General features: G+C 39.8%; 1 protein-coding gene across 1 annotated transcript in view; it reads right to left on the minus strand.

Moving 5' to 3' along the window:
* Nucleotides 1–14404, minus strand: part of cdon (cell adhesion associated, oncogene regulated) — an 88362-nt gene that overhangs the window by 56602 nt on the left and 17356 nt on the right. The window contains exon 2 of the mRNA XM_055028570.1: nt 8924–9055. The gene's annotated coding sequence lies outside the window, so the exon portion shown is untranslated. The remainder of the gene's footprint in view (nt 1–8923; nt 9056–14404) is intronic.

The raw sequence follows: 14404 nt of genomic DNA on the forward strand, positions 1-14404 counted from the left end.
AAAAAATTACCGTATTTTTCAGACTATAAGCCGCTTCGGAGTATAAGTCGCACCAGCCATAAAATGCATAATAAAGCAGAAAAAACATATAAGTCGCTCTGGAGTATACGTCGCATTTTTCAGGAAAATTTATTTGATAAAATCCAACACCAAGAACAGGCATGTCATCTAGAAAGGCAATATAAAAATAAAAATAGGATAGAGGCAATGACAGGCTGAATAATTGTACTGTATGCTAACATTACATGACCAATAACTATAGCATAAATAACTATTACTATAAATAACATGCGAACAAGTTTACCAAATCATTCGTGTCTCTCCAAATCACTAAATGCAATGAAATCTTTTGTCCTCAATGTCGCTTGTAAACAACTCTGCTAACTCCGAAGGTGCAAGAACACAGGCCTAGAGCGCCCTCTGGTGGTTTAGTGTGAAAATAACATGTGATATGATATAATCGTGTGGATAATTTTACACATAAGTTGCTCCTGAGTATAAGTCGCGCCTCTAGCCGAACTATAAAAAAATACGGACTATATGTCCGTATTTTCCGGACGGTAATTGACCTAAGCCGCCATTTTACAGTCTATTTTTTCTCGGAAATAGAGTTAAAGGTTGTACTTTTGCCAATACTAGTTGAAATGACAGAACAATTAAAACTTAATCGACTGCAACACATATTCCTGGAAAACGTCTCTCCATGTTTGGCCCATGCTAGCTTACAACATCTACTTCCTGTTTACGTCAACATCTGGCAAAATTTATAAAATGATTGGTTCACTCCGAAATCCATAAGACAATTGAATTAAAATAATCGATTGATATTTATGATGAAACCTGTCCAAGTTATATATTTAAGATGGTTTTCAGCATGATTATTAAAATAAGTCTATTTGGAAAATGTTCCCAAAACATTGTTTACACTTTTATAAAAGACAAAAGTAAAGAAGGTAATGGTTACAGAAATAGCCATACCTGAGGATCACGGTATGATGTTTAGTTTGTCGGTAAAGTCAAACAGTGATTCACAACAAAATTTCTGCTACTGATTTGGTTTTGAAAATATCACCAATTGGTTTAGATCCCAAATATTTGACTTTGACTACGACAGTCGACATTGAGCGCTATTGCTATTTATTTCCCATGGGGTTTAGAAAAATCCTTGACTGGATGGTGATTTCTAACCAAAGCAAACTTCTGAAAAATCAAGCTCCAATTTTTATATTCAGAAACACAAACATCTTCCAGTTGGCATCGTCAATAAGGACGCGGCGTCCGTCATGCTGGGTCTGTTTCAGACCAGAGCATTCCTCGCAACAGCAGAGTTTTGACACTGCATTTGTCCTCTTGGAGCGGAGCGCATGCCCAAAATGTTTGGGCGTTTAAACTTATCTCATTGTGGCCTGTGGAAATGGCAGGCATTCCCACAGGTGCTAAAATAAACCAGGAACAAAGCTTCATCCGAACTGTAATCTCTACATCATATTTCAGGAGTGCCATCATGCTGGTTTGGTTTTTGGGCAGAGATAAAGAGGCTGGTGTTAACTGGAGGACAAGGTGTAACAAAATATCATTCATTTATTTTACTGTTACCTTATGAGAAGTATTGATTTAACCTTTTTAAGTTATTAGCAATCTTTGTGACAGTTTAGAGCTGCTGCCTAGAGTAGACCAAGACAAACTGAATTAGGAATGGGATTAGAAGTGCATAAGTTGCGCTAATTAAAGGTTAGTTTAGTTAATTAAAAGTAACAAAAAACAAAATTGAGAAAACATTTTTGTTAACTGTACTAAATAAACTAATGGTGGAAAAACTAATTCCTATAACTAAAACACTAAAATTATGGATACAATCCCCTTCATTTTTGTGTTTATTAGTTTATTTATGAGCTTTTTGAACTGATTTGAAGTTGACGTTTTTACATCATCAACCTGATGTTACTGCTGGGGGAAACGACAAAGAAGACAAACAGGAAGTGGTAGGAGGATGATGGCCCAGTTTGTTTTTAATGGTTTATTGTGTGAACAAACTTATTCAGGTATGGTTTTGTTATAATCATGGGTTGTTTTGATTATTTCATTCCATTTTGATTATTCTGAGTCCCTTAGTGTCTTTCTTTGATTAGATCAGCCTTGGTTCTGTTTTACTTTAGTTCAGTCTTTGTCAGTGTTTCTAAATCTGTTAATTTCTTGTCTCTAATTATTCCTTGTTCCTGTAGTTTAATTATGTTTCTCAGGTTTAGTTATTCTTTAGTGTTTATTTATTTTCTCGCCCCCTGTGTCACCTTCTCTCTCTCTCCCCTCGCACTTTCAATCCGTTTCTAATCAATCGTCTGTTTCTTCTTTGTTTATCAATACAACTCATTCTCAGTTCCTCCTTGATGGTTCCTTCTGTCCACTCCCGATATTTCCCTGCCGTCATTTTCCCCTGGATTTCTGTTTTTGGTTTGACTCTGGATCCCTGCGTTCCCCATGATTTTGGTAAGTTTTCAGTTTTATTAAAGACCATTCATTACGACCCATCCATGCTCCCAGTTCCAATCTGCATTTTGGCTCCACCAACAAACACATTATGACTATTTCAACTGCATTTCTTATGTAGTGGAAACACAACAACTGTGAAATGGTGAAATATTGACAAATTGTAATTACTGCCATCCAGTCAGAGAACATAGAAACAGAGGATAGAATATAAAATCTGGTAATTCGGATATCTTCATAAGGTTCTCTCTTTCCCAACACACACAGGCCAGAGATCCGTGAACAATTTGCTCCATCCCGCAGGTCTCCTTGTCCCTCCCGGTTCCATAAATCTCAGATCCCCTTGGGGAAGAGCGATCAGACAGGAGCAAAATAAAGCTGTCTGAAAAGTCGACTGCTTCAAGTTACATTCGCTGGACAAATCTTAAATCAAGGCTGAAGCTCTGTAGCACTGCAGAGTTTTTCTTCAGCCAGAAGGACGGCGGACGGTCGGTTGGTCGGCTGGTTCAGGCCGATGAAGCTGGTGGTCTTCTGATTGGAAAATGGGTTTACTGCCCTGTTAAAGGCAAATAAAGCATTTCTCTTTGGAGGCATATATTTAATGGCTCTTGTGTTACTCCAGTTAACGTCCCAGCACAGCAGGAGTTCAGTGAACTTCCTTCATCATATTGTTGGATGAACTCAATGACCTTCTCAGAGGTGGCCTCACCGTGAAATAGGCGACCTTTTATTGGACAATATAGGTGAAGGTGTTCTAAAAATGTCTTCTGTAGCTAAAGGTGACCCGATTATTCTTCATTGAACAGATGAGTCTATGGTTTATACAAAACATGTTTATTACACTTTTTGCACATATTTGTTCTTAGATAATGAGCTTTTATTTTGCTCAGCTGTGGCTCTGTTCTGCCCCTTTCAGGACGAGCTGTTTTTGGGCGCCGTCTCTTTAAATCCCAATAAGCTGCTGCTGGCCACGCCCCCAACTATTATAAATCAGCTGTGAAGAGGAACATATTGCCCTCTGTAATTGCATTAATTTCTGATTATGAAACATTTAAAAATAACCTTTAAAAAATCTAGAATAGATTATTAAATAATATTGAGATGAGGGAATGGATGAATTTAAACGCAAAGTGAAGATTGTTACTGTTTGTTTTTATCTTTGAAATTGTGTTATTTTGTATGTTTTAAAGCATTTCAAGATGTCCTTTTGTAATGTTTGCTAAATGTTGAGGTGATCACTTTGAATTTTGTAGTTTTATTTTATTTTTTTTTTTGTTTTGTTAAAGAATTTATCTTTTTTTGTAGCATTTGTAAAAGAATGATTTTATTGTAGTTTACATGGTATTCTATGGTAGAGACTAATGGAGATCCTTAAATAAACACATTTTTACATAAAAATAGCTACAAACAGATGCGCAATACAACTGTATACAATTGAAAAGCAGAAGTGGAGCCTCCTGCACAACCAGCAGCAAGTGGTTTCTGGATGGAAAGTCAATAAGACACCTGTCTTTTTCCATTGTACAGCATTTATAGAGGTAAAACCAGATGACCAAAGATGCTTGAGCTCCAGTTGGGTTGCTAATTAACGGGGTGAGGTTGCTGGGTAACGGGCAGAACCTGGTGATTTGTGACTTTTTATTCGGGAGATTTTTGAAGCGGCTCCTTTCCCAGACACCAAAAAATTATTACCAGTTTCAGAAGCAGTTAAAACCCAAACGGAAGAATAATGCCACAATGTACTTGCGTCGTACAAAATGGCATCTGTCGGCCATTTTGAGAAATGTCTGAAATTGACGAGGCCAAAGAAGCTTCAGTTCTACTTTCCGGCGAAGCCAGATGAGGTAAACGACATGTGTTTTGTCAGTTAGAAGCGAACGAAACCGAAGAAGCCGGGACAAATGGAGTGAAAGAATGACATCCCTCAGGGTGGGTTGACGCGGCAGAGCACCAACTGCTGCCCCAGGTGTACATCTTGCCGGCTTTGTGAAATGGTTCGATAGTGACTAATGGATTGACCCAGGTGCTCAGGGCGGATCTGTTTGCAGGGTCAGGGCAGCGGGGGAGCATGGCTAACATGACCCTGACCTGACAGGGGGATATGCCGTCTTTCCCATCATGACCATCTCATTTCAGAGGTCTTTTCATGGTTCAGGTACAAGCGACCTTGTCTCTTTTACCACATCTTTAAATGCAATAAAACCTCACAGATGATGTCTCAGTTAACACTCTGCAACTTTTTGTTTTTCTTTTTATTTATGCACCAAAACCCCAAGTCTGTACTTAAAACAGGTCCAAAAGACCAACAGCTGTTGAATCTTATTGATGATGTTTTTGTTGACTTCCTGTTTTATTAGCAATCTGCCAATAAAAGGCCATAGGTTGCTCTGGTGAGCACTGAAACTGAAGGCTGTGTTGTTTTTCCTTCGTCACGACCCGGCATTTCCAAAAAAAAATAAATAAAAATAAATAAATAAAAAATACATGGACATTTTCCCAAAACTCTCGGAGTTTGGTGGAAACTTGCAGTATTAACAGTTGGAAGGCCACTGCTGTTTCATGCTCCTTGAGCTTTTTGCATAATGTTTGCTTTTTAAGATCTTTCATCCTACTTCATGCTATCAGACAGGTTCTATTTAAGAGATATCTTCATCATGCGTGGAGGTGGCGAGGAAATAAGGAAGATCGCAGATGTTAGCTTCTGCATTAGATTGTTTCCTCTGTGCGTGTCAATGCATATTAGCGTATATCCGGTTTTGATCTATATTACAATAGGCAGTTATAAAACATTTTCAGCAATTTTAAAGCAAAACTGTGCCAAATGTAAAAAAAATAAATAAAAAAGTGGGCGGAGCCAAGAAACTGTGAGGGGCGTGGCCAAGTGGAGGGTGTGGTCAGGACCAACATACGATCAGTTGGGCTTTGTTTCGATTATTTATTCCCAATAATTAAAAAACGTTTTTGTTTACTCAGGCTATGTTAATCTTGTATCAAAATTATTTTGATGACTTGAAACCTTTAAGTGTGACAAAACGAGGAAATCTTTCAGGATGTGATTACTTTTCAATGATAAAGATGAGTGTCTTGATTTCCACAGAAATAATGAAAACAGAAAAGCACTAAAGTTATTTTATTACTTATTCGACACATTTTTATTTATCTACCTGTGATGTTGTGATTGTTTTGAAGCACTTTGGTCAGCTCAGGTTGTTGTAATAAACCTGATATTTACACTGTTGTAGTTTTATTTCCCCTCTGCTCTATTAGTTTTAATCAAAAACTGAATGATTTCAGTTTTTAAGTTTATGAAAGTAATTTCTACCGCCTGCAGCGATAAAGCTCCCATCGCTCCCATCGCTCCCACTCAGCTTCTCATTAAAGCCCGGCTCTTCACACCTTCCACCATGTTGGGCCCAGCTGTGAACCCAGTCTGCCCGGGCTGGCCCAAAGTGTCAGGAAAGGCTGACGGTTTCACAGGCGAGGCAACGGGCCGCGGCCTCTGATCTGGGCTGAAGCAATTCTGTAAATCACAGCGTGAAGGTGACGCTGCAAAGTGCTCATTAAGGCAGCCGGTAATAAACGTGGTGAGAACGAACGGCTCTCCCTGCCTGTCAAAGCCGACGGGGTAATGAGCCGAGGCGGGCAAAGAACCCAAAGACTCTCCTCAAGGAAAAGTAGAACTACTTCAACATATTTTTAATCAAGTAATTACTGAAGTAAAACAGTATTTAGTAAAAAGTCTGAGTAACACATCTAATTATCAGTCATTTCATATTTAAAAATGACATCAGACTGTAAAGTCAAGTTGAAATTTTGGGAACTTAAAAATGACAATAATTCATAAAAGTAACAAAAAATAAAATCAGACAACAGAAAATTTTTCCAAATCATTTTCTTTCAAGAAAAACTGTTGAATTTTTGGTTTGTTTTCATTCAGTCCAAACAAAATCCAGAAATTTTACTCAACTAAGAGTAGAGATACTTAAAAGTAAAACTACTCAGCTAAAAGTAAAAAGTACATGTAACTGGAAAAAAAAAACAATTCAGAAATCTAAAAGAAAATAAAGAGTTTAAAGTAAAAAATTTGCTTGAAAAAAATCTGAAATACTGAGCATAGAGAAACTTCATAATAAAATTACTGAAGCAAAATTAAAAACGTAGTAAACATACTCCCAAAAGTACTTTTTTCCCAAAAAGTTGCTCAAGTAAATATAAGTAACTATGGTAGTATGTTTTTTTCTTTTATGAGTGAAATCAGGGCCGGACAAAGCTTTTTTGGGGTCCAAGGTAGATTTTCATTGGTTGCCCCCCGAATGCTACCAAGTGTTTTCTGTGTGTAACATTCCTACTTTCATTAGCATTATTTGTATTTAGCTCACCAGTTTTGTTTTAGCAAACTAAAAAAATTGTTTGGATTTTGAAATTATATTTAAATGCGCAACATAATTTTAACCATTTGAAAGTAGCATCAGCATCCAAACCTTGAAGTTAACAAATTTAAGACTTTATTGATGGAAAAGTTTGAAAACTTGAAAAGTGCTTGAATTTTGTGGGAACTTTTTTTGTGGGAACTTTTTGTGAGTCTTGAGAGAATTTTTACATTTTGAATCTGACTAGTTACTCAGTACTTGAGTTGCCTTTTTACTAAATACTTTTTCTCATACTGGAGTCACTTCTTGCTTTATTTTCACTTCACTGAAAGCACTGAAGAAGCCCCTCCCTCAAAAAGTGTAATTTTTGGGCGCTCTGTGGAGAGTGACTTATTTTTTCCATTTGTCACCAAATGTGACTTCCTTCCTGGCGTTTAAGGCCTTGGTGACGTTTCCTCCTCATTGACCTGGAACTTCATGCTCACAAACAACATAATCATCACCCTGCAGCTCTACCTGCCTTTGATCCTTAAATTATGCTGACTTTTTCCTTGACTTTTTATTATTCGTGTCTGATTGCGAAACCCACTGTGTTGAATTTGATGCATTTACATTTTTCTAATTAAAGTTTCATTCATAATGTCTTCAATGTAGAAACATGTACAGTAGAATAAAGTGTTTTGGTAGTACCGCTCCAAAAGCAGGAAGTGGACGACAGCGAAGGGCATTCTGGGTAAATCCAACCAAAACAAACACCTAAGTCTAAATGCCAATGCAAAAAAAATAAATAAATAAATAAAAAATAAAAAGTGGCTCCTGGTCTTTTACTTTGTGGACTTTAGCTGACAAAAACCCAAAATCTTACCAAGTGATTTTTGTCCAGTTTCTACTGCAAATATCTTGAAATACACCTGAAAAAAGACTAAATAGACTTACAGGTAACTTTTCAGCAAAAATATAGGAGCTTTTTAAGTAAATAATTCTTTAATAATGATAAAAACGTTCAAGTTAACCGGCAGGTCATTATTTTTTTGAAAGATTACTTGCAGGTTAGTGTGTCTTCTTTCAAGCGCACCAAGATATTTGCACTAGAAACGGGACAAAAATCACTTGGTAAGATTTTTTTGCTGTTTTTTTTAACTACCCCATCCGAAGCTTCTTGCTTTAGAAACATTTTCTCTGCTGAATTTAAAGTCGACGGAGGGAAACGAAGGAGCAGACTGGACTGGATTAGCAGAGGGCCTCTTTTTCCTCTCCATGTCCAGGCACCCCTGGACCGGGATGGATAGATAGTGACGGCCTGGCAGTTGGTTTTCATTACATTAACCCTCTTTTCTTCCTCCCCCTCTCCGGAGCACACGTCCCCCTCTGAAGGAAAAGGTACAAAATTGTTCCTGAAAGTGAAAGAAATTGCCACAGGCAACGTTTTCCAATGTATTTTTCTAATATCCTCCTCAGACTTGCAGTCTCCCTTTTCTCTTTCATGTAAAGCCCTGTCATGTACCCCATGGGGGCGAGACTGGAATGCAGCTTCAATATAAGATCTGCACCTTTGCATTCTCCGTGATGCATGCCTCTGAGTCCACTCGGGTCTGTTTACCGGCCAAACACTGAACAGCAGTGAAATAAGGCACAGATGTGCATCGCTGGCTCAAACCTTCGGTTGGTGGCTGCTCGGAAAGTCCGACATTTCGACTTTCTTGCCCTCCTCTGGGTTTGTTATCTCTCCAACTCGCTGCGCCGGCATCCGATAACCACAACCAGAACCGCCCCCCTCTCCCCGTCATGGTTCTGCCGAGCCCGTTCGGCTCAAGTCACGCCATGCTGAACCTACGGGAGCGCCGCGCTTCAAAGGCACTTCAGAGCCTCAGCAGGCTGATCCTCACTCGATAAGACAACTGCTGTCTGTTTTTTGTGAAGCGGCGCCCTTTGACCTCCACAGCTTCAGCACTGACAACAATTTATATTACTCTGAAATCCCTCCCCACCTCCTGCTTTAAATCAAGGCAGGCGAAAACGCGCAGCGTAATGCAGAAAGAGGCGACCATGAAGGCATCGACCGAACGAACCTGCAGGAAGCCAAACTGCTGCTCCTCGTTTCGGACGGCGCCGGTCCAAGTTTGGGCTGAAATATTCCCGGCTCGCAGAGTCACACTGTCAATAAAACGTTTTTTCCCATCGAGATGACCTCACATCTGTTTCTGCAAAAGAAAAACCCAACATTGATCAGTCAGTCTTTTGATGGTTAGGGTTTTCGAGTACATTCGGGTCGGTTGGGAACCAAAACTGCAACATTTGTTACAGATTCAGCTGCTGTGTTCCAGTTTTTCCCTGCCTGCGAAAAATAAACCAAACACTTTGCACAACCTGTTCCCCTCTTCGCCTGTAGTGGCGCTGGACCAAGAATCACTGGAGGAAACGACACAAAAACCTCTGGAGAAGAAAACAAGCGCAACTTTCTTCTTTATGAAATGTAAATAAAAATGGATTTTAGCGGTGGTAGGTTTCTCTTATCTTTTGCTAAATAAATTTCTCCTCTAGAGCTGAGATCACATGTTCATTTTGGTTGTTTTTACCCAGAATTCCCTGCCCTGTTTTCCACTTCCTGATTTTGGAGAGGTCTCTGGTCTGCTTGGCGTTCACATATGGATTCAAACCGCATCAGAGATCACTTCAACCGAACCAAGGCCGAGGTTTGTAGGCAAACCAAAGTTGTTTTCTTAGTCCATGTCAGAATTTGATTCCGCATTCACACCTCCCCAGACGAACCATGATTGAAAAAAGTGGACTGAACAGGACTGGTGCAGATACGCCTAATTTAAAGCGGACCTATTATGAAACGCGTCTTTAAAAGAGCATTTTACAGGGGATTCACTTTCTGCTTGTCTTTGTACTTCCATTTGGGTCTTTACTACGCCTCAAAAGAAAGAAAGAAAAACCACTTTTTGCATTCTTGTTGGTTGTGCAGAAGGCTCCACTTTTGCTTTTCAAAGATGTGTAGTTGTGTAATTGCACATCAGTTTACAGCCATTTTCACATGCGACTGTAAACGTTGAGTTCAGGGGGGCGTGACCAGCAGCAATTTGATTTGAAGTGACAGATCTCACAACAGTTCAAAACAGGCAAAACTTATGACTAAAATCTTATTATTTGAGAATGATTCTGTGCAGAAAATGTTTTGTATAGGCCATAGGCGATCCTGGTTGACTAAGAGACAACCAGAAGGTGTTTCCTTTCATGGGATTAAACACTAAATCCTTCCTTTAATCTGTAGTTGTTTGTTAAGCCTTTGTCTTTGCAGCTTAATGCAAATGAAAAGAAAGTTTATTCCCTGACTTTCACCATCAGGGGACAATATGGGAACTGTTTTCCAACCCAGCAGCCTGCAGATTGTCCAGATAGCCTATCAGCCTCTTGAACTCAGCCAGAAAGGGTTTTGCGAGGGGCCCAGACCCTTCAGCAGGCATCAGTGTGTTGATGCAAAGCAGAGTAATTACAATTCCTGCCCGGTTCGACTCCGCATCACAAGACCACTATGTACGTGCTGTACTCTTATCTCCCGCCGCAGCCCAGCCACAGATAGGGATAAAGAGCAACAGAGCTACCGAGACGGGAGACAGGATCACTCTGACGACACGCAGAGGAGTAATCTTTGCTCTAATCACACCAATTAGTTCACTCAAAGAGAGGTGAGGTCAGGAGCATTAGCCCTGACACATCATTTCTCCTTTAATCTCTGCCAGTTAGCCGTATTGGTGAAAAAATGCAAACCCCAAGAGAAACCTTGATCATACTTTAAATTATCCTTCAGCCGTTCCTTTGTTGTTGTTATGTCTCCTTAAGTTCATTTTGGTGCTACTGAACTGCATGAATGATTGGTAAACATATAGTAGCTCAAATTGGAATCATATAAATAAATCAGCAGAATGGAAGCAGGTGAATTTTAATAAAACGCAATTAAAAGCCACTTTTTCTATAATATTGAAGTTGCTGGCCGTTCCAATGGTCCAAACTTAGCTTTAATCCATCTCTTGTTTATTGATTTGTACAATCAATTACAAAGATACCAGTCATTTCTCTGAATCAGTCTCAGTAAAATAGCAAAAAAGCTACATTTTTACACTTTTTTGTATTTTATAACCAAGTTTTGGGATCTGTATTAATCCCAAAATAGCTTAATTTATCTATAAACTTGCCATGACTGGTGCTGAAAATTCCCACAAGCCTAATAAGTTTGAGACTTTTCTGTTTTTCTTTTTTTGTGGTCTGATTAAAAAAAAGAAGGGACAAACTCTTCCAGACAAATATTTTCCAACGTTTTGAGCTTGTAGAGGTGTCAACGCTGAGTGCCAATTTTACAAAGGTCTTCAAATTAAATTCTTCAACAAAAAGTGACAGGAAATCCAAGTGTGAAGAAAGCAAAGTTCAAGGAATGAGAAAATATTAAGGAAATATGAATAGAGCTGTTTGTACAGATGTAAATGCATGTCAAACTAATTAACATAAGTCAGTAAAAATGCAACTTAAATGATTATATAGTTTCATTATGTACTGAAAACATACTTTAAGAAACTGATTTATATCATAAATTAACAGTATTGTTTCTATCTGGTTAAAGAAGTTTTAGTGTTTGATTTAAAAGACTGTACACTGCAAAAACACAAAATCTTACCAAGTATTTTTGTTTAGTTTTTAGTCCAAATTGCTTCGTTTCCTGAGGTCTAAAATTACTCTGGTCTGCCTAAAAACCTTGGTCTCAGTTCAGTTGAAGTGAACTCTGGTGCAGTTTGGATGCGTATGTGAACACCAAGCGGACCACAGAACACTTTGAGAGCAGGAAGTGGACTGACGCGCAGGGCATTCTGGGTAAATGCAACCAAAACAAACGAAAGAGTCCGACGCTAGCCAGAGAAATGGCTTTTGCAAAAAACCAAAAAAAAAATTAAAATCTGACGTCACTCCATTTTTGACATTTTGTGAAGAAGAAAGTTGTGCTCAGTGTCTTGTTCAGAGGTTTTTGTGTCGTTTCCTGCAGTGGTTCTTGTTGCAGCGCCACCAGAGGCGAGGAGGGGAACATGCATTTAAATTAGTTTGGTTTGTTTGACACAGTGCAGTGAGAAAGGGAACCGCAGCAACGGAAAATGTAACAAAAGTAGCAATGTTGGTCTCCAATCTTTCTGAATCTACCGGACTATCATGTGTGAAAATATCCTTACATGCAGCAGTAATTTGAAGCTGGGTCATGCAGAAAAATCTGTGAATACCGAACTACCGATAAGTACCAATGACCACTGCATCAGATTTTCGCTCTGCAGAAGGAGAATGTTTGTCATGAAGTTTGGGACTTAATATGAGCCATTTAATTTTCAGTTCTTTATGTTTAAAATTCATTTTAAAGATGCTGAAGAACCAGGTGGAATCAAACGTTAGCCATTTCCCTGAAGTGGGAGCCAACTTTATCTGCGTAGCTCCATGTGACGTTGTAATCTGTTTTCAGTGACAGCGCAGAGCTGTGACCCCTGACAACATGTTTAGTCTGTCAATAGGACCTTCAAGTGGCTCAACACATGGTCAGTTAACACGCATAATAAAATTCAGTTGCAGACTTGCTCCGGGCCGAAGCGTTCACGCTCATCTTTGATGCGAGGAAGACGAAGTGGCAAATGTGCGTCTGTCTTTGAGAGTCGCTCAAGCGAGCGTTGTGTGCTGGGAGCCCTGCGAGCCCCCGGCTCCGGCAGGTTGCGTTTGAGAGAGAGGGAGCCAGCGGCGCTGCATGACCGTCCCGTGGTGTGAGAGCGAGGAGCTGGACTCATCCGAACCCCCTGCAGGAACTCCAACATCTGCCCGCCAGCCACAGCCAATCAGACGGCCAGAGCTGGGAGCCGCGACGAATGCGTCTGTTCGGCGATCCTTTCAAGGCGTCCTGGTGGAGGCCTGCAGACAAAAGCCCACCCCCACCCAGAGAAACCGCCTGCTGCATCCACCCTTCCTCAGCCCTCTGCTTTGATATCTTAGACCCCCGCATGCAAGAGTAGCTCTCCCTGCTCTCACACACACACACACACACACCCCCCCACACACACACACACACACACACCTCCATCTCAAATAATCCAATAGAGTCAGTGGTGGGATGCAGCGAGATATTTCTTTACTGTACTTAAGTACATTTTTCATGTATTTGTATTTTACTTTAAGGTGACCTAAGCATCCTGGAACAGGTTAGGATACAAAACATGTTCATTAAACTTTTAGCGCAAAATTATTCTTAAATATTGAGATTATAGTCTTCTCATTTTGTCCCATTTTGTGCTATTTTAGGGCATCTTGTCACTTTAAATCCAAGTTAGCTGCTGCTAGACATGGCTCCAAACAATTATGCAACCATACATCTTTGAAAAGCATTAGTAGAACCTTCTGCACAACCAACAAGAAAGCAGCAAGTGGTTTCTGGTAAGTCAGCAACAAAACACTTGTCTCCTAGCAGCCATTGTACAGCGCAAACAGGGGTAAAACCAGCTGGGGGGGGGGGCAGGGGGTTTTGGGAAGGTTTTGGGAACGGCTCATTTTTCAGACACCAAAAAAACATTAATTTACTGCACAAAAAATAGCTGTTTTTTTTAAGATGAAAAGCACATGGAAGTAAAAAAAAAAAAAAGAAACATACCAATTGTGAATTTTGCATCCACTTAAATTGGATTTAATTGTATTTTGTACTTTTACATTCACGTCACATTCCGTTTTTTTATTTGTTTGAAAGTAATCAATGATTTATTCAAGGTTCAAAAAGCAACTCCAAGTGTAAACAGTTTCCAGAGGATAAACAATAGAAACAGAAATTATCTGCAGTATTCCCCATAAAAATGGCGCACGTTGTTACTCACTCAAGTAAAAAAGTGAAAGTGTTCTTACTGTATGTATGTACTTTGACTCGATTACTTTTCAATGCGGGCTCCAGAAATATGGAGGTAAGCGGCACATCTGGTCTTCGACAGGTCGTTTTTATACTGGATAAACTGGGACGAGCTCAAAGATAGCCTGCCATCCAAACTGTCTATCTTGTTCCTCATCTGTTATCTAGACATTCCCGCTGTAAGCAGAGATAAACTCTGGCAGCCGGAGGATACACAGGCGTCCTGATAGCAGATAGCCAAAGCAACGGCTGTTTTCCAGTGCCAGATAAGTACACCGCAGATACGCAACGCCATAAATCACTGCTGGTAAAGTTATGAGTCTCTCAGACCGGAGCAGATCGGCTTCCAGACGGCCGGCCCATCTCAACAGGTTCTCTTTCAACATCTGGCTGGAGTTCAGAAGGTAATTATGGGATGGAGTAATAGAGATAATAGAGACACAGACAGTCGGGGCACCGGTGTCCGCGGAGGGATGACATCCCCTCGGCCCAGATAACAGGCCGTGACCGGCTAGAATTACAACGTGCTGAAATGTGTCCATTTCAGTCATTGATTCACTTCAGGATATCCGACGTCCATCCAGACGAACAGAAATGTATAAATTAACAACTCAAGCTGATCTAGAATATCATACGT

Source organism: Poeciliopsis prolifica, unplaced genomic scaffold, assembly GCF_027474105.1.
Source record: "Poeciliopsis prolifica strain line A6 unplaced genomic scaffold, Auburn_PproV2 SCAFFOLD004, whole genome shotgun sequence".
Classification (NCBI taxonomy): domain Eukaryota; kingdom Metazoa; phylum Chordata; class Actinopteri; order Cyprinodontiformes; family Poeciliidae; genus Poeciliopsis; species Poeciliopsis prolifica.